Source organism: Bos grunniens, chromosome 6 (genome assembly GCF_055505025.1).
Source record: "Bos grunniens cultivar Pamir isolate PY7600 chromosome 6, Bosgru_T2T1.0, whole genome shotgun sequence".
Classification (NCBI taxonomy): domain Eukaryota; kingdom Metazoa; phylum Chordata; class Mammalia; order Artiodactyla; family Bovidae; genus Bos; species Bos grunniens.
The window spans coordinates 14,089,104-14,114,569 of NC_141170.1; the positions used below are offsets into that span (position 1 = coordinate 14,089,104).

Consider the following 25,466-nt stretch of genomic DNA (forward strand, 5'->3'; position numbering starts at 1 on the left):
CAATCAGAACCAAGGAAAGCATTTTGTTGTATTTGCTTCCGGTTTCTTTTCTCTGCACATATTTTAGTTACACAGATCCAAGTACAAGTTTGTCCTTTTTCCAGTTACTACTATAGCAGGCATCTTTAAATGGTATTTAAAAGCTGCAAAAGTTTCTTTCATAATGGTTGAAAAATATCTCATGATGCGGTGTACCATGATTCAATGAATCATTCTTCTAGTGCTGCACATTTGGGTTACTCGAAAAATTCAAAATCTAAAATAATCTGAAGTAAACATCCTTTGTAAAGAGTTTTTGGTATTCACGATGATCTCTTCAGTATTATTTTCACAAAGAGTATCAAATGTGGGTCAGATGTGACCAAGATTTTTAAGTCTCCTAGGACATCATGCTAAAACCACTTTCCAGAAAAACTCCCCATCAACGCAGTAGGGTCCTTATTTCACCTGTCCCTCTACTTAAACATTTTTACTAATTTGATAGAAAATAGCATCTGACTGTAAAACATAAGAGTCAACATTCAGAAAACGAAGATCATGGCATCCAGTCCCATCACTTCATGGAAAATAGATGGGGAAACAGTGGAAACAGCGTTAGACTTTATTTTGGGGGGCTCCAAAATCACTGCAGATGGTGACTGCAGCCATGAAATTAAAAGACGCTTACTCCCTGGAAGGAAAGTTATGACCAACCTAGATAGCATATTCAAAAGCAGAGACATTACTTTGCCAACAAAGGTCCGTCTAGTCAAGGCTATGGTTTTTCCAGTGGTCATGTATGGACGTGAGAGTTGGACTGTGAAGAAGGCTGAGCACCGAAGAATTGATGCTTTTGAACTGTGGTGTTGGAGAAGACTCTTGAGAGTCCCTTGGACTGCAAGGAGATCCAACCAGTCCATTCTGAAGGAGATCAGCCCTGGGTGTTCTTTGGAAGGAATGATGCTAAAGCTGAAACTCCAGTACTTTGGCCACCTCACACGAAGAGTTGACTCATTGGAAAAGACTCTGATGCTGGGAGGGATTGGGGGCAGGAGGAGAAGGGGACGACAGAGGATGAGATGGCTGGATGGCATCACTGACTCGATGGACGTGAGTCTCAGTGAACTCTGGGAGTTGGTGATAGACAGAAAGGCCTGGCGTGCTGCGATTCATGGGGTCACAAAGAGTTGGACACGACTGAGTGACTGAACTGAACTGAACTGAAGAACACTTTACTATGGATATTTTTAAGCATTTAAAAGTAGAATAGTAGGACTCCCAATGTAATCATTATTCAACTTGGAAAACTGTCAGTATTTACCAATCATGTTTTAGCTACTCTATTCAAAGTCTGAGCATTTTAAAGCAAACCAGGATATTTCATTTTACTTCGAATTTTCTCAGTATGTATCGTTAACTACCAGGAATATATATATATATAATGTTTATATACATGTATACAGGCTTCCCTGGAGAAGGCAATGGCACCCCACTCCAGTACTCTTGCTTGGAAAATCCCATGGACGGAGGAGCCTGTTAGGCTGCAGTCCATGGGGTCGCTAAGAGTCGGACACGATTGAGCGACTTCACTTTCACTTTTCACTTTCATGCATTGGAGAAGGAAATGGCAGCCCACTCCAGTGTTCTTGCCTGGAGAATCCCAGGGATGGGGGAGCCTGGTGGGCTGCTGTCTATGGGGTCGCACAGAGTCAGACACGACTGAAGTGACTTAGCATAGCATACAGGCTTCCCAGGTGGCACAGGGGTAAAGAATTCGCCTGCCAATGTAGAAGACATAGGAGACACGGGTTTAGTCCTTGGGTCTGGAAGAGGCTGTGGAAGAGGAAATGGCAACCCACTTCAGTATTCTTGCCTGGAAAGTTCTACGGACAGAGGAGCCTGGCGGGCTACAGTCCGTGGAGTTGCAAAGAGTCAGAAATGACTAAGCACACACACACACACACACACACACACACACACACACACTATAAATACACATACACAAAAGTGAATGTGTATGTATACATACACACATAAGTGCATATGTATTTCTATATATGTATATATATGTTTATGTTTATCAGTTTTACCAAATCTTGATGTCATTATCATATTAAATATCATTTAACCCTATCATATTTGAAATGTTAACAATAATTCCAACAATTAGCATTAGTCACTATTTTAACTACCTCAAGTGTCCCAAAAAATTATAGTGGAAAGTCTAATTCAAGAACCAAACAAAATCTGACAATGTTGACTAAGTCTTCTTTAGACTATATCATTCTACCCTTCCATTTTCCTTTGCATGCCACTGATTTGTTGGGAAAACCAGGTCATTTATCCTGCAGAATCACCAACATTCTGGAATTGGCTGATTGCTTCCAAGGGTGTCATGGTTTTTCTGTCCTCTGTTTTTCCACAAACTATTAGTTAGATCTAAGGTCTTGATTGGAGTCAGATTCAATTTGTTTTCGAAAACGTACCATTAGTGGTGGTAACATGTGTTTCCTGTAGAGTCACACTATGGGTGTATGACTCTACAAAATACAAAGGTGGATCAAAGGTTTGAGTGGTGCCAGCAAGATCCCTATACCAGGAAATTCCCTATTAACCTTTCACCTAATGGTTTCAATATGCATTGTAATTGTTAGCTAGATCCATGACATCGTTAGGGGTTGAAAAAAAAAATCACAGTTTCTAATTCTATCATTTCTTCTATATTTTTTAAGCTGTAATTCTTCAAAAAGAAGGACTTTCTTTCCTCAACAATGCAGTTACTCTGACATAAAGCTCATAATTAGGATAGATGTTTGAGTCTTTGCTAATTAAAGAGTTGGTGTCACAGCAACCTCCAATGGTGACAAATGAGTTGGGAGTCTATATATTGGTGTATTTGCTTGTTGGTTTTGGTATGAGAGCAAAAGATTAATAAAACTTTTCCCAACTCCCTGAGAACCTGAGCTTTGGCTAACTTTTACCTGAAAACCTCAGAAGGCCAAGAACATCAAATGTGATACTAGGCGACATGGCTTATTATAAAAATGATGTCTGATTGATAAATTACATCTGGATGGAAGGACTTGTAAATGAACCATACATTCTGAATAGGGAAGCATCCTCTGAACGTCCCTGAATAAGGTCATTCTTGGACCTATGCTTGCATAGGTTCCCTTGTGGAACGCTGGAAGCTATGCCCATGAGTTCCTACAGAAGATGCTGGCAACTGTGGGGTAAAAAGCATTTAAGTTAAGAAAGCTCCCACACTTGCCTGATGTGGACTGAATCTCCTTGCACCAGTGCTGTGTGACTTGGGGAGAAAACACCTCAAAGATAGGTACAGGCTGCAGTGTGACCTGAGACAAGGGCACCCACAGAAGAATGTCTAACGCTGCACTCAGAGGACATGAATGCTACGCTCTGTCCTTGAATGACACAGAAGGGGTGGAGTGTGGCCTATGGAAGTCTTAAGAGTCCAGCCACTCTTTCTAATGCTCAAATTTTACCGTTTTAGATCAAAATGGTTCCTACGTCCTTTAGACCAAATCAACCTAATTTTAAACAAAAGCTCGTCCATTTCATTCCTTCATTTCCTCAACAGGTATTTACTGAGCATGGCACGGGCAGAGAGCACTTTGCGGGTTACAAAGCAAGGAAGAAGCAAAGAGATGCCTCCAGGTGATGCGTGCACGGTTAAACATCCAAGGAGCCAAACAAACCGTGGTTCACAGGTTCAGAAATAAATGACTTCTCTATGAGACAGGCAAGATCGATTTCACACCTTTAACGAAGCTTTGTGTGATAGACAAAACAACGTCACCCCCAGAGATGTTCACGTCCTAATTCCCAGAAGCTATGAATCTGTTAGGTGATATGGTAAAGGCTGCAGATTCGAATTCAGGCTGTTTAATCAGCCCACCTTACAACAGAAATTGATAACAAGGTCTTTAAAAGTGGAAGAGGGAGGCAGAGGAGGAGTGGGAATCAGAGGGAGATGTGATGAAAGAAGCAGAGGCAGAAGTGATGAGATAGTCAGCTTTGAAGATGAACGAAGGGGCCACAAGGCAGGAATGTGAGGAGCTCCAAGAAGCTGGAAAAGCCAAGGAAATGGATTCTTCCTACAGCTGACACCTTGATATTTCCTGAAAAGGGAAAATGAATGTATTAAGTCGCTCAGTCATTTCCGACTCCTTGTGATCCCATGGACTGTAGCCCACCAGGATCCCCTGTCAATGGAATTGTCCAGGCAAGAATACTGGAGTGGGTAGCCATTCCCTTCTCCAGGGGATCTTCTTGGCCCAGGGGTCAAACCTGGGTCTCCTGCAATGCAGGCAGATTTTTTACTATCTGGGCCACCAGAGAAGCCCCTGATATTTCCGAGGGAGGCCCATTTTGGACTTTGACCTCCAGAATTATAATATTGGGTTGGCCAAAAAGTTTGTTTGAGTTTTCTGTACTAGCCTACGGAAACATTTTGACCAACTCAATACATTTGTGTTATTTTAAGCTACCAAGCTTGTGGTCATTTAATACAGCTGGATATGAAACTCATTCACCTTAGCAGAGTTGCCATCCGTTCATCACTCATTCATTTATAAACTGGTATGTGTGGCTGCCTGTTGGATAAACTGCAAGTGCTTTCCTAGGGACATGAAGACCGAAATGAACAGGAGGGAGGCCATGTCCCTATATTCTTCACTGTTACACCACTTCTGAGCTTAAGCAAGCTGGGTACAGGACTTAGTTTCCCCATCACCTCACAGGGACTGTCCTCACAGGTGGTTGTTCACGGTTAAAAGACGTAAGAAATAGAAAATGCACGGAGTCTGGCAGTGTGTCGCTTCTATATGCAGGAATTTCCTTATTCTGTACTATTCTCTCCCCCGGGAAACTGGCTTCAGAAGAGAGTCGGTCCTCACAGCTCACCCTTTCTGACTGCCTGGGAACACAGGTTCACAGGCACATTCTGTTTTAATAGTATTAATGTTAATCACCATGGATAAATGCTCAGAAGCAGCAACAATAAGAGCTGTCAGGGTGTTCCAAAGCCACAAAAGAAAGAAAAATGTCCCTTTAAACCAATTAAAATAGCATGCAATTAATGAAGCGATCATCTGTTAATTTCCCAAATGGCACAGAAGAACAAAACGCATATTAAGAATGTATAGTTGGCATATAGGATCGGGTCCACTGGTGAAATTCCCATCACCCACTATGGCACTTACAATTATTTAGACAGTGAAATACACATATTTTTCCAACCCTCCCCCACAAATTCTCAAATGCTTCCAGGAAACAAAGACATTTTAAGTTACACAGCCTGGACTGAGATTCTTAAAATTCTCTACTACTTCACAAAGTTGGCAGAGTTGGCAAGATTTAAACCTGCTTTCCTAGGGAACATTCATTTGGGATTCCCAGGTGGCACAGTGGTAAAAAATCTGCCTGCCAGTACAGGAGACACAAGAGACTAGGGTTCGATACCTGGGTTAGGACAATCCCCTGGAGTAGAAAATGGCAACCCACTCCAGTATTCTTGCCTGGAAAATGCTATGGACAGAGGAGCCTGGCAGGCTATAGTTCACGGGGTTGCAAAGAGGTGGATGCTACTGACCACACACACACACAATTCCTAGGGAACATTCCTTTGCTCAGGTCACAGAAATGTCACCTTGTCACTGTACTTTAGAGGGGGAGGGATTTGCTCAGGCCAGTTTTGCTACACATACTCCCTGTACAAGCAATAGCCCTCTTAAAAATGAGTGACTTCACATGGGAATTAGAACAATGACCAGCACAGAGGAAGCACTTCATAAATATAAGCCATTAAAATGTATGAATGGGCTTGTCTATGATAACATCTTTCTAAAAGAAATGGCACAGCTGAAATTATCCAAGAACAGATAAATACTTTGATCAGCTACTGATGATAAAAGAGAGAAAATAACATGAGTGTCTTTTTCCTTATTTATTTCATATAAAAATTAATCAAGTTCTCACCAAATGGCAAGTAAGGTGTCAGGACGAAATTAGGATAAAATTTGATGCAAAAAATGTTCTCCTGAATGAGAAAGAGGACTCATTAACATGGAAGGTAATTCATAAGGAAGGAAAATGAAATGGCCATGACCATTTTTTACAGTATAAATCCAGTGTCTTCAAGTTGGCTGATGTAAGCATAATAAGCATAATAGACCCATGAAAACCAACTGAGTATTGGTGACACTGAAATTTTCCTCATAGGAGCCAATTTCCATGGCATTTTACTGTAGCAAGATTCCATGCAGGGACTATAAATCATATTTATATCCAGTGGATTCGAGGGCCTGGACAATGGATATTTAGGGGAAAAGACCTCCTGGGAGTCCTCACTGTCAAAATTGTAATGGCAGGTTAAGTAAGTCATCACTGTGTGTGAGTGAAACGCTGGGTAAAGTTATGATAAACCATAAGCCTGGTGGCTCAGATAGGAAAGAACCACCTGTAAAGCAGGAGATGCAGGTTCAATCCCTGGGTTGGGAAGATCCTTTGAAGAAGGAACGGCAACCCATTCTGGTATGCTTGCCTGAGAAATCCCATGGACAGAGGAGCCTGGTGGGCTACAGTCCATGAGGTTGCAAAGAGTCAGACATGACTGAGCAACTTTCACTCACTCACTCACTCTCACACTCACTAAGTTTTTTAGTTTGGTATAAACTCAAATAGATTGTGATCAGATTCAAGGTCAGCAGTCTGCGTCCTTGTCCTTGACCTTTTCCTCTTAAAGATCTCTTGGTTTAGAAGTCACACTGGGCCCTCTCTCTCCAGCCTTGAGCTGCTCCTCAAAGGAAGCACAGATGTAGACAGAGGTTCATCTTTTCATCCTGGCGTTTCTGTATCACTGCCTGCTGCCCACTCCCCATTCCCACCTCCCCTTGTCGGTCAGACCCCAACAGGACAGCTTAGGAAGAGGTGAAAAAGAGAAGGGAGGGTTCCTCTCTCCACTTGCCCGTTTCTCAGGAGATGATATTTCATTATATCTGAAAACATCATGAGCTTGGGAGTCACACCAGTTTAGCTTCTAGTCTCAGCTTCTCCCTCCCCCTGTTAAGCCCTGGGTGATTCAGGTGAGTTACTTTATGTCTCTGAGCCTGGTTTCCCAGTTGGTTAAATGAGAAAATTATCACCCCTGTCAAGTGAAGGTCACTGAGACACAAATGACCTTATCTATGAAATAGAAACAGACTCACAGACATAGCGAACAGACTTGTGGTCAAAGGAGAGGAGTGTTGGGGGAAGGACTGGGGCCAGCAGATGCAAATTATTATATGTTGCTGTTTGTTGTTTATGCTATGCTGCGTCTGACTCACTGGGACTCCATGGACTGAGTGGACACATCTCCTGCGTGTCTCCTGCTTGGCAGGCAGATTCTTTACCACTGAGCCACCCGGGAAGCCAAATTATTATATATGCATGTTAAGTCGCTTCAGTCAAGTCCAGCTCTTTGCGACCCCATGGACTGTAGTCTACCAGGCTCCTATGTCCAGGGGATTCCCCAGGTGAGAGTACTAGAGTGGGTTACCATGCCCTCCTCCAGGGATCTTCCTGATTCAGGGATTGAACTGCATCTCCCGAATTGGCAGGCAGGTTCTTTACTACTAGCATCACCTGAGAAGCCCAAATTATTATATATAAGAGGGATAAACAACAAGGTCCTACTGTATAGCACAGGGAATTCTATTCAATGTCCTGTAATAAACCATAATAGAAAAGAATATGAAGAAGAATGTGTACACATATATAGGTATATATAACTAAATTGCTTTGTTATACAGCAGAAATTAACACAACATTGTAAATTAACAACTACACTTCAATAAAATTTTTTTTAATGAAGATCACTGAGATGATTAATAGTGACTTTTATGCACAGGCTTTGTTTTAATAGCTTGACGGATATCAAACCATTTAATGCCCATGATGACCTTGTAAGGTAGGTGAAGAAATTGAGATGCAGAAAACTTAAACAATCTTGTTGAAAGTCACATCATTATCAGGTGGCAGAAGTGACATCTGAAGCCATGCCATGTGACTAGAGTCCAGGCTCTATGCTCTGCCCCACTGCCTCACACTGACATGCACAAAGTCCTGAGCCAGCACCCGGCACAAAACAGATGCTGGAAAATGTTACTTCACGTTGTTGTTGCTATGGTTATGGCTGTCAGAGTCTTCCTTGGTGTCATTCTTTATGGCAAAGAAAGGAAAATGTGAAGAGAACATAAGCAGATAGATAGAGAGAGAGGTAGAGAGACGAGTGATAACAGGTGGATTGCATATGAATTCTTTTTTGGAAAATTAGATTTTGCTGTACCTGGAGATTAGATGATGGTGACAGGAAAGGAACTGCAAGACGGAACGTTTAAAGACGGCTTTAGAAATGAGATCAACCTTGGATTTCAGCTAAGTCATCATTCCAACCAATACCCAGGTTTCCTCAATGCTTTCCCGCTGGAGTTCCCCAGCCTTCACTCTGCCCACACACGGGAGGGGCGTTAAATGCTCTTTCAGGCAGCTGTCCATTGCGGGAGAGCTCGGTCAGAAAGGTCCACTTTGTAACCCTCTGAGAGCCACCTTCCTAAAGTTTCCATCGTTCCAGGTTCTGCCGTCTTCCTGGTGACCTCAGAGGTATCTGGGGATGGTGACCACATGCATACCAACTATCTCCAGTCATGGGTATATGACAGGGTTTTACCAAGAGCAATGGGAGGCCAGTGAAGTCAGGGTCACTGAAAAGAATGGACTGAAGGCCCTGGATGTGAGGTTGAGTGCAGGCAGCCGGTGAAAACCAGGCCAGGACTCAGACAGTGAAGCTGAGATGGACATGGGGGAGAGCTCTGGAAGGGACAGGTGAAGGCCCCTGAGGAGAGGCCATGTCAGGATGACACCCACAATTCCCTGGGCTGTTTGTTTCCTCCCATGGGACCCCGGATGAGAATTCCTGGTTAAAGATGAGAAAGGTCCTTTGAGAACTACAAGCTGCCCAAACTGACATGCATGACTCTGGTTTCCTGGAGTGGCTATAACAGAATCTTAGGACCCAGGCAGGCTCAGGACAACAGAAATGTCTTGGGTCACAGCTCTGGAGGCCAGAAATCTGGATCAAGATAAACAAATGGGAGCAAACTGACCCCAGAACTGAAGATTAACTGTGCTCAAAACCATCAAGACGACCACTGATGAGACCACTGATCATGACCAATTTCCAGATGACTGTCAGCTGATCATGCTGTTTCTGCATGTTGCCCCCTCCATCCACGTATACTCCTCTGAAGATTCCCTTTAAAAACTCATGCCCTCTGACTGGCAGTGGGAATTTGGCCTTTGGACATGAGAATGCCTTCTCCTTCTGTTGCCCACCTGCAAGATAAATGAAACTTTCCACCAACTGTGCCTCTCAAGTATCAGCTTTCAAATGGTGAATAGCTGAACCCAACTTCTTGTAACAGTACTTTTTCTCTGGCCAAGAATTTAGGCCTCTAAGATCCTCTGCAGCATCCAGACTCTAAGATTCTATTTTCCCAGGAAAGTAAAAATCGCTTTATACTTGAAGTTAGCTAACAGATGACCAGCAATTTGTGCAAACAATTTTCATGCCACATTTGTCCTTTCACTAGTGTACAAGGATGTGCTCTTACATAACCAAGAAAAGCTTATTTTCCCACCCATCGATGCATACAAATAAAACTTACCTTTGTGGCTCATTTAATCTTCACCACATCATGACATTTCATGAGGACCACCTCCAAGGTGCCTGATTCTGGGAGCCCCAGGGAACATTCAACCCCTCATGAGCTCAAGCACCACAGTTTCAGGAGGTGAACAAACCTCTAGGCTCTTTATCCTCACACTTACACAGAGTTTATGACTTTTCACTTTACGAGCACTGGATGCAACCACAGTATTAATCACATTCTTATTCACTCATGTAGCAACATTTACTGAGCACTTGGGATGACTTTTCCACGTCACAAGACTGGTGCTGGTTATAGGGCAGACACGTGCTAAAGACAAGATGAAGTTTCATGGTGCCTAGCACCCGTGTGTATGTGTGTGTGTGTGTTAGTCACTCGGTCATGTCCAACTATTTGTGACCCCATGGACTGTAGACTGCCAGGCTCCCCTGTTCATGGAATTCTCCAGGCAAGAATACTGGAGTGGGTTGCCATTTCCTTCTCCAGGGGATCTTCCCGACCCAGGGATCGAACCCAGTTCTCCCATATTGCAAGCAGACTCTTTACTATCTGAGCCACCAGAGAAGCCTAGCATGGTGTGGAATCACGTATTTTCCCATGTGATTCTCTGATGAATGCCTGTCTTCCTCACTAGACTATAAGCCCCAGGGGCCAGCACCCTGCCTGTTAGGCTTACCCTTGCATTTCCAGCCCCTTGCCACCTAATGTAGACTGAACAACTGCATGGCACACGTGGACAGAGGAATGAATAAGGAGTTGGGAGTCACCGAGAAACATGTGTCCATTTCTGCAAAACCTATGAAGCTGTGCCACAGAAAGAAACCATGAGATTCAGTGGGCAGAATACAGCCAAAAGCTAAAGTGACTGGAAAGATATGAATCACTTACCGTAGCCAGGCACTCTAACGTCTGGGTGAGCGTGAGTTCATTAAATGCTTACCTCCCATGGCGTGGGCATCATCACCATCCATCCTCATGCTCAGATGAAGAAACTGACACACAGGGTTTTGACCAAGGCCATCAAGTGATTAAGTGATGGAGCCAAGAGTTGGGAAGAGCACTGCAGCTCAAGCAGCTCAGTGCTAAGCCCAAGCCACTTCCTCTGCTAACCAGACAAGGAAACACGACTACACCTTCAACATAGGAAAAGTGGTCTGACCTTACACAATATAAGCAAAGTGCAGAATTAAAGCTCCAAGGAGGTGCCATGGTTTCCTATTAGATCAGCACAGGTACAAAGATCACCCGCCCCTCTGACTAGGTTAGAACTTCCCTGGTAGCTCGGATGGTAAAGAATCTGCCTGCAATGTGGGAGACCTGGGTTCAATCCCTGGGTCGGAAAGATCCCCTAGAGAAAGGAAGGGCAACCCACTCCAGTATTCTTGCCTGGAGAATTCCACGGACAGAGGGGCCTGGTGGGCTACAGTCCACGGGGTCAAAAAGAGTTGGACACAACTGAGTGACTAACACTGACTAACTATGACTAGGTTATGCTGTCAAACACTGGGGATGGCAAACTGGTCCAGCCTCTATGGTGGGCAACTGGACAATACCTATATTTTTTAAAATGCACACTAATGCAGCAATTCGCCTTTGAAAAAGTCACACTACGGGTGGCCTTGCACGTCTGTGCCCAGACAAGCACTGCAGTGCTGACCAAGAGGAAACGTGGTTGAATCCAACCACATATTCTTCAGTGGGTGGCTGGGAGGTACAGTGGTTAAGACCATGAGCTCTGAACCCACATCCTGACTACAGCTCCTACTTGCCTTGTGACCCTGGCAAGCGACTTAAACCCTCTGTGCTTTAGTTTCCTCATCTGTAAACAGCACTCAGCTCAGAGCCTACTCTGAAGAGTAAATATTAAATATGTCCACATCAATAAAACAACCAGGTCTGTGTTTCATTCACATTAAATTCTTTAAAAATTCAGTTGTCATTACTATTGCTGGAAAACTATGCACCCACTTAAAAGAGCAGTGTTGTTCTGTAGGTATAGATAATCAACAATCTCCAAGATCGCTGCAAAGTAAGAGAAAAGGGAGCAAAACAGTGGGTAAAGTATGTGATCATTTTGCATTTTAAAAAAGGTGTGTCTGTGTAAATATCCATACAGTCATAGACCATCTCTAAAGGGTACATGACATTGCCTTTGCCTTTGGGGATGACAACACTGTGCAGGCGATGAGACGATAATTTGGTTTTCACAGTACGGCCTTTTCTGTCATTCTAATTCTGTGCCATGTTCATTAGTGACTTCAAAAAATCAAGTAAAGAAACAGAAAAAGAAAAAGCAAACATGGGTATTATCAGAGTCTGGGATGATGTATCTCTGTGGGACAGAATGAGTTTCTGGGTTGCTTCTGACCCGCTCTTTTATGGCTGCTCTCTGAGGCTGGTGCCAGACCAATGTGGATGGTGACGTGCAGACGGTGGCCCAGGACAGGACCCCAAGAGTCTGTGAGAAGCACCACCACCCTCAGCACAGCTGGCCCTACCAGCCAAATGCACAAAGTCCCATCACTGAAGCTGACTGATGGAAATGGCCGGTGCTGGGGAGGGGCCGTGTGTGTCTCGCCTCTGTCTGTGATCCTTCCACAAGGGAAGTGAAGGAAAATTGGAGCAGGAATCCCCTGAAGTCAGTTGTGGAGAGAGTCCAACTGCGGGGCTGGTTATGCCTCCAGCTAAAAGCCACATCCTCCAACCTAGGTTTTCTAAGTAATAAAAGGGTGATTTTTGTGGCTGGGCTGGACAACATGCCTGAGGTATGTCTTATTTCCCAACTGGTTTGGAACTCAAGGTGGCGGGAGACGGGAGTTCATTACTAACCCTTCAGACACGCCCAACTGTTGAGATGATTCCTTTTATGTCTAATAAATTCCTAAGAGGATGCATGAACCTCGTGGTCTGGAAGGAGTCGGGTGGAGAAGGTGAGATGCTGAGTCAGAGAGCATACCCATCACATCTTGCGGAGGTTAGCAAAGTGTGATAGTCGCTCAGTCGTGCCTGACTCTGTGATCCCACGGACTGTATAGTCTGCCAGGCTCCTCTGTCCATGGAATTCTCCAAGCCAGACTACTGGAGTGGGTAGCCTTTCCCTTCTCCAGGAGATCTTCCCAACCCAGGGATCAAACCCAGGTCTCCCCCACTGCAGGTGTATTCTTTACTATCTGAGCCACCAGAGAAGCCCAGGTTAAACAGACCATTTATAACTACCTGCACACAGCAGAGACACTGTGGTGGGGATGGGGTGGAGGGTGCAATTCAATGATCTTCCCAGCCTGCGCCTTCTCCTTGTGCTGTATCTATCTGTGTGAGATGATTCACCCTGTGGATGGTTGCATTTTGGGTCCTCCCTTGGCTTGGCTTCCTCTCCAGCACCTCATTCAGCTTGGTGCCAAGCACTCAGTGGGAGCTTGGTGAACACTTGCTGAGAGGAGCTTGCTGGACACACATTCTCCAACAAACTGTCACCTAGCTGGGGAGACGAGTGAGGGTCACCATGGCAACGAGACTGGCGTTGCTGCTGCTCTGCTTGGCAGCAGCCTCACTGTAGCCTGCCAGGCTATGAAAATCCCTCTGTGGCTTGTTGGGTCCTTATGGGACCCTGTAGCAAAGCACAGGCATGAGGATAGGGCCGCTTCCAATTCAGTTGGCCTGGGTAGCAAGATGCTTGGTCATCTGATGCTCTGGGTGAACTCGATCCTTCCAGAAACCTAGGAACAGCCTAGACTTGGGTTATCTTGTCAGAAGCCATTCATCTTCTAACAGTGTCCCAATGACCCTTCAATACCCAGCACAAATTTCAGCCACTCATTCATTCACAAGACGATTGCTGATGCTTACCTAGTACCACCAGACTGGTTCCTCGAGGTCTAATGTGGAGACAGACACACAGCATGAGTATCACAGAACCACGGGGCAAGGGCCGAACGGGAGCCCAGGGTCAGGCTCCCGTTCATTTGTGTCCCCACAATGTGGCACAGTAACTGACACAAGCTATTAACAGATGCTTAATCAATACAGGAAGAAAATGGAAAGAAGGTGGGGTTGGAGAGAGAAGGAGGGGGAGGGGAGGAAAGGGAAAGGAATGAGCTATCCTCAAAGTCATTTAGGATTTGAGAAGAGGGGCATTCCTTGGTGGTCCAGTGGTTAAGACTCCAAGCTTTCACTGCTGAGGGCCCAGGTTCAATCCCAGGTCGGGGAACTAAGATCCCCACAAGGCAAGCAGTGTGGCCAAATAAAAAAGAATTTGGGAAGAAAAGAGGAGGGGGTTATGTATTGGCCCCCTAAAACCCACTACCACCCTACAAGTCTCCAGTGGGGCATCTGGCCCCAGGTGATGAGGTGCAGTTCTTCAAGGCCATAAGTATTCTCTGAGCCCCTGCTGCCTACAAGTCACCATTTATGTCCCAGTCCCACTGAGGGCAATGTGGGTGGGGAGGGTGCACTGTCATGGGGAGGGCCACCCTCACTTGGATCAGGGCCCCTTTCCCTCCTAGGGAGTCTCCTCTTGTTCAGTCCAAGAAGAATCTCCATCAAATTGTCTGTAAGCAACAAGGAAGACCAGAGGGCACCAGCCTCGGGTCAGAGACCCGCATTTGAGCCCTGAACCAACCACTTCTTTTTTTTAATTGTGTCTTTGGCTGTGCTGGGTCTTCATGTCTATACGCAGGCTTTCTCTAGTTGGGGTGAGCCGGGGCTACTCTTCATTGCGGTGCACGGGTTTCTCATTGCTGTGGGCTCTAGCTGGGGCGAGCAGGGGCTACTCTTCATCACGGTGTGTGGGTTTCTCATTGCTGTGGGCTCTAGCTGGGGCGAGCAGGGGCTACTCTTCATCACGGTGTGTGGGTTTCTCATTGCTGTGGGCTCTAGCTGGGGCGAGCAGGGGCTACTCTTCATCATGGTGTGTGGGTTTCTCATTGCTGTGGGCTCTAGCTGGGGCGAGCAGGGGCTACTCTTCATCGTGGTGTGTGGGTTTCTCATTGCTGTGGGCTCTAGCTGGGGGGAGCTGGAGCTACTCTTCATTGCGGTGCATGGGTTTCTCATTGCTATGGGCTCTAGCTGGGGCAAGCTGGGGCTACTCTTCATTGCGGTGCGTGGGTTTCTCATTGCTGTGGGCTCTAGCTGGGGGGAGCCGGAGCTACTCTTCATCACGGTGCGTGGGTTTCTCATTGCTGTGGGCTCTAGCTGGGGTGAGCAGGGGCTACTCTTCATTGCGGTGCGTGGGTTTCTCATTGCTGTGGGCTCTAGCTGGGGGGAGCCGGAGCTACTCTTCATTGCGGTGCGTGGGTTTCTCATTGCTGTGGGCTCTAGCTGGGGTGAGCAGGGGCTACTCTTCATTGCGGTGCGTGGGTTTCTCATTGCTGTGGGCTCTCTCATGCAGCACAGGCTCTAGCGTGCAGGCTTCAGTAGTTGTGGTACATGGTCTTAGTTGCCCTGCCGCATGTGGATTCTTCCCCGACCAGGGATCGAACCCATGTCCCCTGCACTGGCAGGTGGATTCTGGAGAGACCATCTCCAATGGCCCTTGTCTGAAGAGAACCCTCAGGAACATTCCAGAAACAATGCTATGACTCACCTCCTTGAACCCTCCAACCCACTTCTTACTTCTTCCTATGAGTCCTCAAGCCTCCACTTCCTCCCTCATTCTCCTGAGACTTCCTGATCACTTTCTGGAATAATGGCCATTCAAAGACATCAGGTCCTCCCAGAAATCTGTCAATGCAACCTTTTATGAAAAATGGGTCTTTGCAGATGTAAGTGAAGGACCATGACTTGAGGAGACCATCCTGGATTATCCAGTAGGCCCTCAATCCAATCAAGAGTGTCTTTCTAGGAGACAGGCAGAGGGAAACTGGATGCATACAGAAGAGGAGAAGCCAAATGGAGGCAGAGACTGCAGTGATGTGGCCACAAGTGAAGGACTGCTGGGCCCCGCCCCTTGGATGCTGGAAGAGGCAGGAACAACCCTCTCCAGGAGGATTTACAGAGATGCAGCTCCATCAACTTCAGCCCAGTGGAACTGACTTTGGACTTCCAATCTCCAGGACTGTGGGACAATAAGTTTCTGCTGCTTGGCGCCATCTAGCTGATGGTACTTCATGACAGTAGCCACAGGAGGCAGCACACTCCCCTTGTCCCTCTCCTGCTCACCTGGAAAAGCCCTTACCATGCAGAGCAGGGGGCTGGCCATGGCCCTAGCACCCTATGAGGTAGGCACAGTTATCTCCATTTTATAGATAAGGGAACCAGAGTCACCCAAGAGCTAGTGGCAGAGCTGGGACCCAAACCAGGCAGTCGGGTTGCTGAGCTTGAGTTCCTAAGCCCTGGGCTCTACCACCACCCTTCCGCAGTCTCTGCAGGGGAGGGTGCCTCCTCCAGCAGGCTGGAACCCCTGGCCTCAAATGGGCCCTCCACCTGCCTGGTAATTCTTTGGGGTTTCTCTAGTAAACCACCTCTTCCTCTGGCAGGACTGTTCCATATTTCTTACGGTCCTCCCCACGCTTCCCCTCCCTGGTGTCCTTACCGGTACTTCCTTAAGAAACTTCAGAAAGGCACGTGCTGTGTTTACACCTCTACACGTCCCACCACACATCTGCACGCATTTGCATTTGCTCTGGGTCTTCCTTCCCTGTGTGATGGGTGATATGCCTCTCCAGCGCTTCCAATGGAGCCCTGGTTCCATCTCTCACACCTGAATGACCTCTTCTCTGCAGCTATCCCTGGTTTCTCCTGCACCCTCCACCTCCCCTCCTTTGTGCTGGACCATCCCCATCAGAATGCTAAGATGCTCTGGCATCAGCCTTAAGCATTCCCTCTCATGGCTCCATGTTCTTCTTAAGCTCCGGCTGCATTTCTCTGCTCCCCGTCATAGCACAGCACCTTGAAGAAGCCGTCCATACATCTTGTTGCCATTCTACTCATCCTATCCTGGCTTCCTACCTCTGCCTCTCCCCCAAAGCTGCTCTGATCATCAATGATATCCCAGTGGCCAAAATCAAGACACTTGACTGAACTCCAGGCAGTACTAGACATGGTCTGTCATCCCATTTTTTTTTTTCTGGAAGCCCCCTTCTCATGACTTTCCTGAGAACCTCCTTGTTCTCCTGGGTTCTTCTTATCTTTCTGACTTCTAAATGCTGGCATTCTTTAGGGGACCATGCTGGTTCCCTCCCCTCCCTGTCCTCCCCATAGTTTCCTCCATCAACCCCCTCTACTTGGCACCTCCATCCAGGCTTCCACCTGGTAACAGACCTACGCAGCTGACCGCCCACTTCACGTTGTCATCTGGGTGTCTCAAAGGCACCTTTCAGTTGCCATGTCCAAAACTAACTTCCAGTCTTTTCCTCAAGATGCAACCCTGTCCTCTTTCTTCATCTTAGGAAATAACATCAGAGTCTCCCAGTTGATCAGGCTGAAACTTAGCATCACCTCTGATGGCTCTTTCTTCCTCAAATCCCACTCTCGACCCCTCAGCAGATCCTGCTGAGTCTCCCTCATTTGCTCCTTGATTCCTTGTGTACATATGAAGCCTGTAAGATGGACATCTGACAGAATTACAAAACATCCCAGGGGGTCTGGTTTGAGGAGGCTTGCACCTTCTCCTAATCTTTGCCATCAAGTTAACCACAGTATGTATACAAAAAACATATACTATAAGTGGCACATAGAAAACGACTTGATACAGGCAGATCTTTGGGCTTTGCTTTACTGAGCTGTGCAGCTACTATGCCTTATAGAGACTGAAGGTTTGTGACAAGCCAGTGTCGAGTAAGTCTATTGGTACCATTTTTCCAACACCATTTGCTCACTTCCTGTCTCTGTGCTGCATTTTTGGCAATTCTTACAATATGTGAAATGTTTTCATTATCATATACTTCTTATGGTGATCTGTGATCAGTGATCTCTGACAATACTACTGGAATTGATTCGTAGCACCACGCTAGCGCCCATACGAGATGGCAAACCCAACCGATAAATACCCTGTGTGTTCTGTCTGCACCACTGACTGGCTGTTCCATCACCTCTCTCCCTTTCCTCAGGCCTCCATATTCTCTCAGACACAACAAGATGGAAACGAGGCCAATTAATAACCCCACAATGGCCTTGAAGGGTTCAACAGAGAGGAAGTTCTGTCTCTCATTTCAAATCAAAGGCATTTTTTTAACAATAAGGTATTTTTACATCAAGGTATAGACACTGTTTTCTTAGACATAATGCCATTGCACATTTAATAGACAAGAGTATAATGGAAACATAACTTTTTATGCACTGACAAACCAAAAAATTCATGGAACACACTTTATCTTGATGGCCTGGAACCAAAGCCACATTAACTCTCTGGTATCTCTGGTATGCCTCTACACGTATTTAAAAGCCTTGGTTTTACAAATACTCTTTGAACACACACTTAATACAAAACAAAATTTTGAGGCAGTTTACATGGTCATGTTGGTATCACTAAAAGACAGCAATAAGCTTCCATTTAATAAAAGAGGAAATAAATGCAGACCTAGACTTACTTTCTTATTTTTCTTTTCCTCTCTAGAAAAACCTAAGCTCAAGCTTTAAAAAGCTGTTCTGTCAATAGAAGAGTGAATTTGAAAGCACTCAGGCCTGGGACCAATCCATTACCTCTTGTGTGACCTCAGGCAAAACCAATAAACCTTCTGGAACATCAGCTTCTTTTGTTAGAGTTGTTGTGAGAATTAAGAAAAATCGGGGTATGAGGTGCTTGGCAGTGGTCAGGGCAAGAACAAGAAAGGAGCTAAAACTCTGTGGGCATGCCATGTTCCGGAAACTTCCAGGACCAGCCAGTCATGGTCAGTTCCTCCTTTCCCCCCCTCCCCACCCCCGCCCCAGCCCACCTGGGGCTGAGCCACCTCCATTATAATAGTCAGGGAGCCTGATAAAAATCAGAGGAAATATTCCTTCCTCAAATCCTCTCTGTTTGAGGCAGCCTATGAATAAACAATGTAAAAGATAAACAACCAAGCAAACCAAGGAAATGCTCTTTGAGAAAAATAAATCAGCAAAACAGGGCAAAGTTATGGCTCTGATGGGTCTCGGAAATGAGGTGACAATCAAATCACCAGCATGTTTAGAATCCCAGCTAAACCTCACGGAACAATTACAAATGGGATAAGTGATTTGCTGGAGGAAAAACAATCTATGTTTAGTGGGGAGGTCATCACAGATTCCCAGGCATACTAAGCCCCTGACATTCTGAGTGACATTTTCTTTCTGGGAGTTTCTAAGCCTGACATAAGTCAAGATGGAAAGATTAAAAGTAATTGGCAATGCTAGGATTTTGTAAATAATTGCCAGGTCCCAAAATAAGCATCCAACCACAATGCCTGAAACAGAACTGGCATTCAATAAAAATTGCATGTTGGGATGGGGAGGGAGGGCAGAGAGATGGGGGAAGGAAGGGAGGAGAAAACTTAGTTCCCTAGTTAGAACTTTCAGGTCATGCTTGATAATCAATGATAAATATTCTTTGGACAAAATAAGATCAGTTCCCAGTGAGAAATATAAGTCCAGAGCTACTAAGTGATTTACAAGAATAAAATCTTGTTGAACCTCAATTTCCCTATTACATTCACACACAAGTATCAGCAAATTGCAGCAGCTAAAAATAATTTATAAAATATAAGGATAAAGGAAGACTCTCCTTGTCACAGGCCATCACTTCTTGGATCTAAAACAAAGCTGGGATGATCAATGCTTTCTTATTTTATAGTATTAACCATATCAGGCAAGACCCTGAGGGACTCCTGGGCACAAAAGTCTTTCTGTGGCCCCTATTTCTTTATTACAGGAAGTAGATTTTGTTCAGTTTCCCTGATCTTTCCTGAGTTCCAACAGCAGGTTCAAACAGATGCTAATTAGAGAAGGGAGGAAATGGGGAGACAATTGAGGAACCCTTAAAAGAAACAGCAGAGCAACCCTGGGGCAGAGTCCTGGTTGCCCCTCAAGGGATACACAGAACAATATCTTTGGGCTGTTCTGCAGATACTGAAACCCCCATCAGTTTGGAGAAATTAAAGGTACGTGTTGTCCACAAGCAACTAGACCCCAAACCAGTTGAAACCAGAAGGTTGATGATGCTGACTCCCACTTACCTCACCACCAACCAATCAGAAGAAGGTCCACGAGCTGATCACGCCCTCTTTGAACCATTACTGTAACACTCCTCCCTCTAGAACTTCCCTGGTGGCCCAGTGGCTAGACTCTGTGCTCCCAGTGCAGGGTCCTTGGATTCCATTCCTGGTCGGGGAACTAATTTCTACATGCCACAATTAAGAGTTCACACGCTGCAACTAAAGATCCCACATGCCACAGCTAAGACCAGGTGCAGCCAAATAAATAAATTAGTATTAAAAAAAAGAAAACTCCTCCCTACCCACTCCAGCTCAAAACACACAGTTTTGAGGGCAGTAGCCCACTTTGCCTGGCAAAGTAATAAAGCTGTTCTTTTCTACTTTACCCAAAACTCTATCTCTGAGATACAATTTCAGTGTTGGGGTAAAGAGGCTGGATTTGGCTTCACTAATTACTCAGGTTAGAAGGGGCTAGAGCCCTATCTACTTGAAAAATTAAATATCTAAGTGACGATCACATAAACCAAATCTCTGTCAGGGAACGTTTAACAGTAGGATTCCTGTGTGCTGTTTTCTGTCTCTCATGAGCCCTCTGTTCCTTATCAGTTCCTGGTAACAGGAACGAGTGGAACGGCACACTGCTCCCAGGACTGAGGTCATGGGATGGAATGCATGCATGGATTTCCTTCATTAACTTTTCCATACGGTGAAAGTGATTAGTCACGACCCTCTTTCTTAAGATACGGATTGTCTTCTGGCCTTATGACCCCTATTACTCCTTGTTTCCTTGGTAACTTGTAAGTCTGGTCTTTTGATCTTTATCTTTGCTGAAAAAGCTACCTTGTAAAACAGTATATATACTCACACAGAGTTCAGTAAAGCACCGTTGTTCCACTATCAACTTGGGTCCCTGCGTCCTTCTTTCTCTCTCTCTCTCTGACTAAGTTCTCTGGACCGTGGAAGCCTGCCGAGCTCACTTTCCTGCCCGGGCTTTCAAGACCTCCTCGAGAGGATGCCCTGTGCCTTCGTGAGTGGTACAAGCCTTGTTCTAGGGCTTTATTGGTTTTCCACATAACCCAAGGAATATTAGTCTTTTTAATTCTTTCACTTTCTTATCGTCGACTCCGGACCACCAGGTTCTGGTCCATTAAAGGACCGCAACATTACCCATTTTCAAGTTTTGGAAGAAAACAGACTGTTAGTTAAGAAATACACTAATAATCATCTGCTCATACCACTTAATATCATTAGTGCTAAGTCGCTTGGGTCGTGCCCAACTCTGTGTGATCCCATGAACTGTATGTAGCCTGCCAGGTTCCTCTGTCCATGGGATTTTCCAGGCAAGAATACTGGAGTGGGTTGCCATGCCCTCCTCCAGGGGATCGTCCCAACCCAGGGATTGAACCCACGTCTCTTATGTCTGCTGCACTGGCAGGCAGGTTCTTTACCACTAGTGCCGTATCATTGGAGATATTTACAAATCTCTGCCAGTGACTGCCCCTTTCTCCCTTTCCACCCTCTCGGACAGTGTGGTTAAATTTAAACTTGTCACCCTTGGCATTCTGATTAGGGAATTAAGCTAAAATGAAGGATCACATCTGAATGGCTGCACAACCCTGACACCCAGAAATGGATTAGCAGGCCCGATTCCAGCAGGGTGTGAAGTCAGCCTAGGACTCGTGAAGCTGGCAACCTGGCCTGCACCAAGGCGCTCACTCAGCTGGTAAGGAGCCCCCTTTCAAGCAGGAGGAAAGTCCCTCTCTACTTAGAACACTCCCTTAGCTCACAAGGTGCTGGGAATCAGACACAACAGAGCTCTCCTCTCCAGGCAATGAACAGTCCCTCTAAAGATAAGGAGGCCACACTCTCGTTTCTGGTCGGATCTTGGGTCCATCGCTATGAGCCACCTGTTTCCAGGGAGATAGGATCACACAGCTGCTCGATTGTGCCTCTGAGCTTGTAACTGAGCAGAACACTATGGGGCTGAGTGACAGTCAGCCAGCAGACTGTGACCCATGTGCCCAGCCTGGAGAAACTGAGTGGGTTTGAAACCTGTCCTCTCACTGACTACCGTGTACCCTGGGGCAAGCCTCTTAACCTTAAGTTCTCATCTGTAAGATGGCGAAAAGAGCGTTACCTGCTTCCTAGGGTTCTTATGAGGATTACACATATTTGTAAAGTTCTTAGAACCGTGTCTGGCTCTATGTTCAATTACACATACATAGAACACTAGAAAGGCTTCCCAAAGTGGTGCTAGTGGTAAAGAACCACCTGCCAATGCAGGAGATGTAAGAAACACGGGTTCGATCCCTCGGTTGGGAAGATCCCCTGGAAGAGGGCATGCCAACCCACTCCAGTATTCTTGCCTGGAAAATCCCATGGACAGGAGCTTGGCTTGCTGCAGTCCATTGGGCTGCAAAGAGTCGGACGTGACTGAAGCAACTTAACACACATGCAGGCAAAACACTCTAGGTTCAATAAATAAAAAGAAATGGATTGTGGTGGAGGACATCAGCATCATGGTGGAGTGAGACATTCCCTTTTGCCTCCCCCTTCAATCTATCATCAGTAAAACACCCACAAGGCAACAAAGGTGTCTTCGCCCAACAGGATGTCAGAGAATTCCACACACCTGTATGTCCAAAGGTGGACACACAGGAACAGACAGAGGAGGCACACCCAGGGGAACAGCAGAGTTGATGCCTGTAGTCCTGGTCTCCCCAGCCCTGGCAGATGAGCCCACAGCCCCATACTGCCCTGTAGCACCAGGAAGAGGTGGCACAGATGAGGACAGCTTAGCTGCAGCAGTGCCATGGCTGCAGAGAACTGGGCAGTGACAGTGGACCTGGGACCCTGTCCCTCCAGCCTCTGAGTTACCCACGACTCTGGTCCCCCAGCTCTCTACCTCTAGCAGGAGAGCCCATAAACCTTACAACACTGGACTTGCTAGAGGTGCCCATGTGACTCCAGCTCCTTCCCACCTGAACCCTCCCCCTGTGGTGGCTGCGCCTGCAACTCAGGGGTTCCCAGAGGTGGCAGAAGAGGCCCTCTTCCTGGTAGCAGCACCAGTGATGCTGGCAACAGCAAGGCACCAAGTAACCAGAAGCACAAGGCGTGATGATGAGGACACGGAGCCACAGCTCTGACAAGGGCAGTGGAGGACTGCTGTCTATCGCTATTGCTAAATCACTTCAGTTGTGCCTGACTCTGTGCAACCCAGTGGAATGTAGCCCACCAGGCCCTTCTGCCCATGAGGATTCTCCAGGTCAGAAAATGGAGTGGTTGCCATGCCCTCCTCCAGGGGATCTTCCTGACGCAGGGACTGAACCCACGTCTCTTACGTCTGCTGAACTGGCAGGCGGGTTCTTTACCACTAGTGCCACCTGGGAAGGATGAAAAGTGTTAATTCTTAAGTATATCTAGAGGCAGCTCAGAATCAATCAAAAAGATGTTTGCTCCTTCAAGTGCACTGGCAGAGGAACAACTCACCGAGCACCACGAAGAACCACAGAAACAATGTACCACAAAAAGAAAATGACAATTCTTCAGAAACCAAACTCAGAGTCACGGAATACTGAGATCTAACGCATAAAGAATTCAAAGTAGCTGTCGTGAAGAAAACTCAGAAAGGCAGTTCAGTGGACCAAGAAACAAAATTAATGAACAGGAGGAATACTTTACCAAATTCAAAAAAAGAATCAGAAAGAAGTTCTGGAGCTGAAGAACACATACGCAAGGTAAATAATGCATTAGAAAACACTGGAAATGGAGCAGCGTACATGGAAGAGAGAATTAGCAAACCCAAAAATAGACATCTAGAAATGATACTGGTAAGAAGATGAAAGAGAAATGAGATGTTAAAAAAGAGGAAAATTCTAAGAGAGTTATTCAGCTCGTTTGGGAAGGGTAACGTTAGGCTGATGAGCATCCCAGGGAAGAGAGGAAGAAAGGAACAGAGAGTTTATTTAAAAAATAATAACAGAAAATTCACAAAGCTAGGAAAGGAATTAGACAAACCTATGAGCTAATTACCTCAATGCAAAATGACCTTCTCCAAGACACATTACATTAAAATTGTTGAAAGTCAATAAGAAGGAAAGAAATTTAAAGCCAGCCAGGGTAAAAAGGACAGCAACCTACAAAGGAATCACTGTTAGGCTACCAGCAGGTTTCTCAGCAGACACTTTACAGGCAAGGAGGGAGCAGAATGGCATTCTCGAAACACTGAAAGATAAAAACTGTCATCCAAGAATACTCTATCCAGCCAGGTTATAAGTCAGATATGAAGGAGAAATTAAAGGCTTTCTCAGGCAAACAACAGCTGAGGGAGTTCATCACCACTAGACCTGGCCTACAAGAAGGGTTGAAAGGAGCCTTTTGACCAGAAACAAAAAGGCAGAGTACCCAAAATTTTGAGTAAGGTGATAAACAGAATGAGAAAATTGGAACTCTTCCCCAAAATAGGTTTTAAAACATTTTATTACAGCATAAAGGTTAAAGGAGGGGGGAAAGCAGAAGAAACAATGATAACTACTTCAGTTTCGTAACTCACAACATAAAAATGGATAATTTGAGAAAAACAAAAACATAAAAGGGGAAGAAGAAAAAGATGGAACCCACACAGTGATATTATCAGCATGTGTGTGCTCAGTCACGCCTGACTCTTTGCAACCTTGTAGACAGAGAAGGCAACGGCACCCCACTCCAGTACTCTTGCCTGGAAAATCCCGTGGACGGAGGAGCCTGGTAGGCTGCAGTCCATGGGGTTGCAAAGAGTCAGACACAACTGAACGACTTCACTTTCACTTTTCACTTTTCACTTTCATGCGTTGGAGAAGGAAATGGCAACCCGCTCCAGTATTCTTGCCTGGAGAATCCCAGGGATGGGGAGGCCTGGTGGGCTGCCGTCTATGGGGTTGCAGAGAGTCAGACACGACTGAAGTGGCTTAGCAGCAGCAGACAGTAGCCCGCCAGGCTCCTCTGTCCATGGGATTCTCCAGGCAAGAATACTGGTGTGGGTTGCCATTTCCTTCTCCAGGGGATCTTCCTGACCCAGGGATCGAACCTGTATCTCGTGCATTGCAGGTGGATTCTTTACCGCTGAGCCACCTGGGAAGCCCCATCAGGAAAAGAAGGACTATTTTATCTACGAGAAGTTTTACACAAACATTACGGTAACAACAAAACATAAATCTAGAAGAGAAAGACAAAAAATAAAAAAGAGGACACTGAGAAAACCATCAAATCAAAATAGCAGACAGAAACACAAGGAGAAAAAAAAAAACAGCAGAGAGATTGAGCAACCAGAAAACAAAATTGTAGTATTAAGTCTTCATCTATCAATAATAACCTTAAATGTAAATGGGTTGAATTCACCAGTCAAAAAGCATGGAGTGGTTGGATGGATTAAAAAACAGGACTCAACTACATGCTGCCTCCAAGCGACCCACATCAGCTCTACAGACAAACACAGGTTCAAAGCGAAGGAACAGAGGATGAAATTGTTAGCAAATGATGGCCAGAAAGGGTGTGTAGCCATACTCATACCAAGCAGAACAGACCTGAAGACAAAAATGGATAGTATATTATTATGAGGGGGGAAAGTTATTAAGAAGACATAAAAGTTATTAATGTATTTGCACCTAACATA

At 45.6% G+C, this 25,466-nt stretch overlaps 1 protein-coding gene across 3 annotated transcripts in view; it reads right to left on the reverse strand.

Moving 5' to 3' along the window:
* The window catches only part of EVC2 (EvC ciliary complex subunit 2), a 161,911-nt gene that overhangs the window by 76,191 nt on the left and 60,254 nt on the right, over positions 1-25,466 (reverse strand). The gene's annotated exons all lie outside the window — the stretch shown is intronic.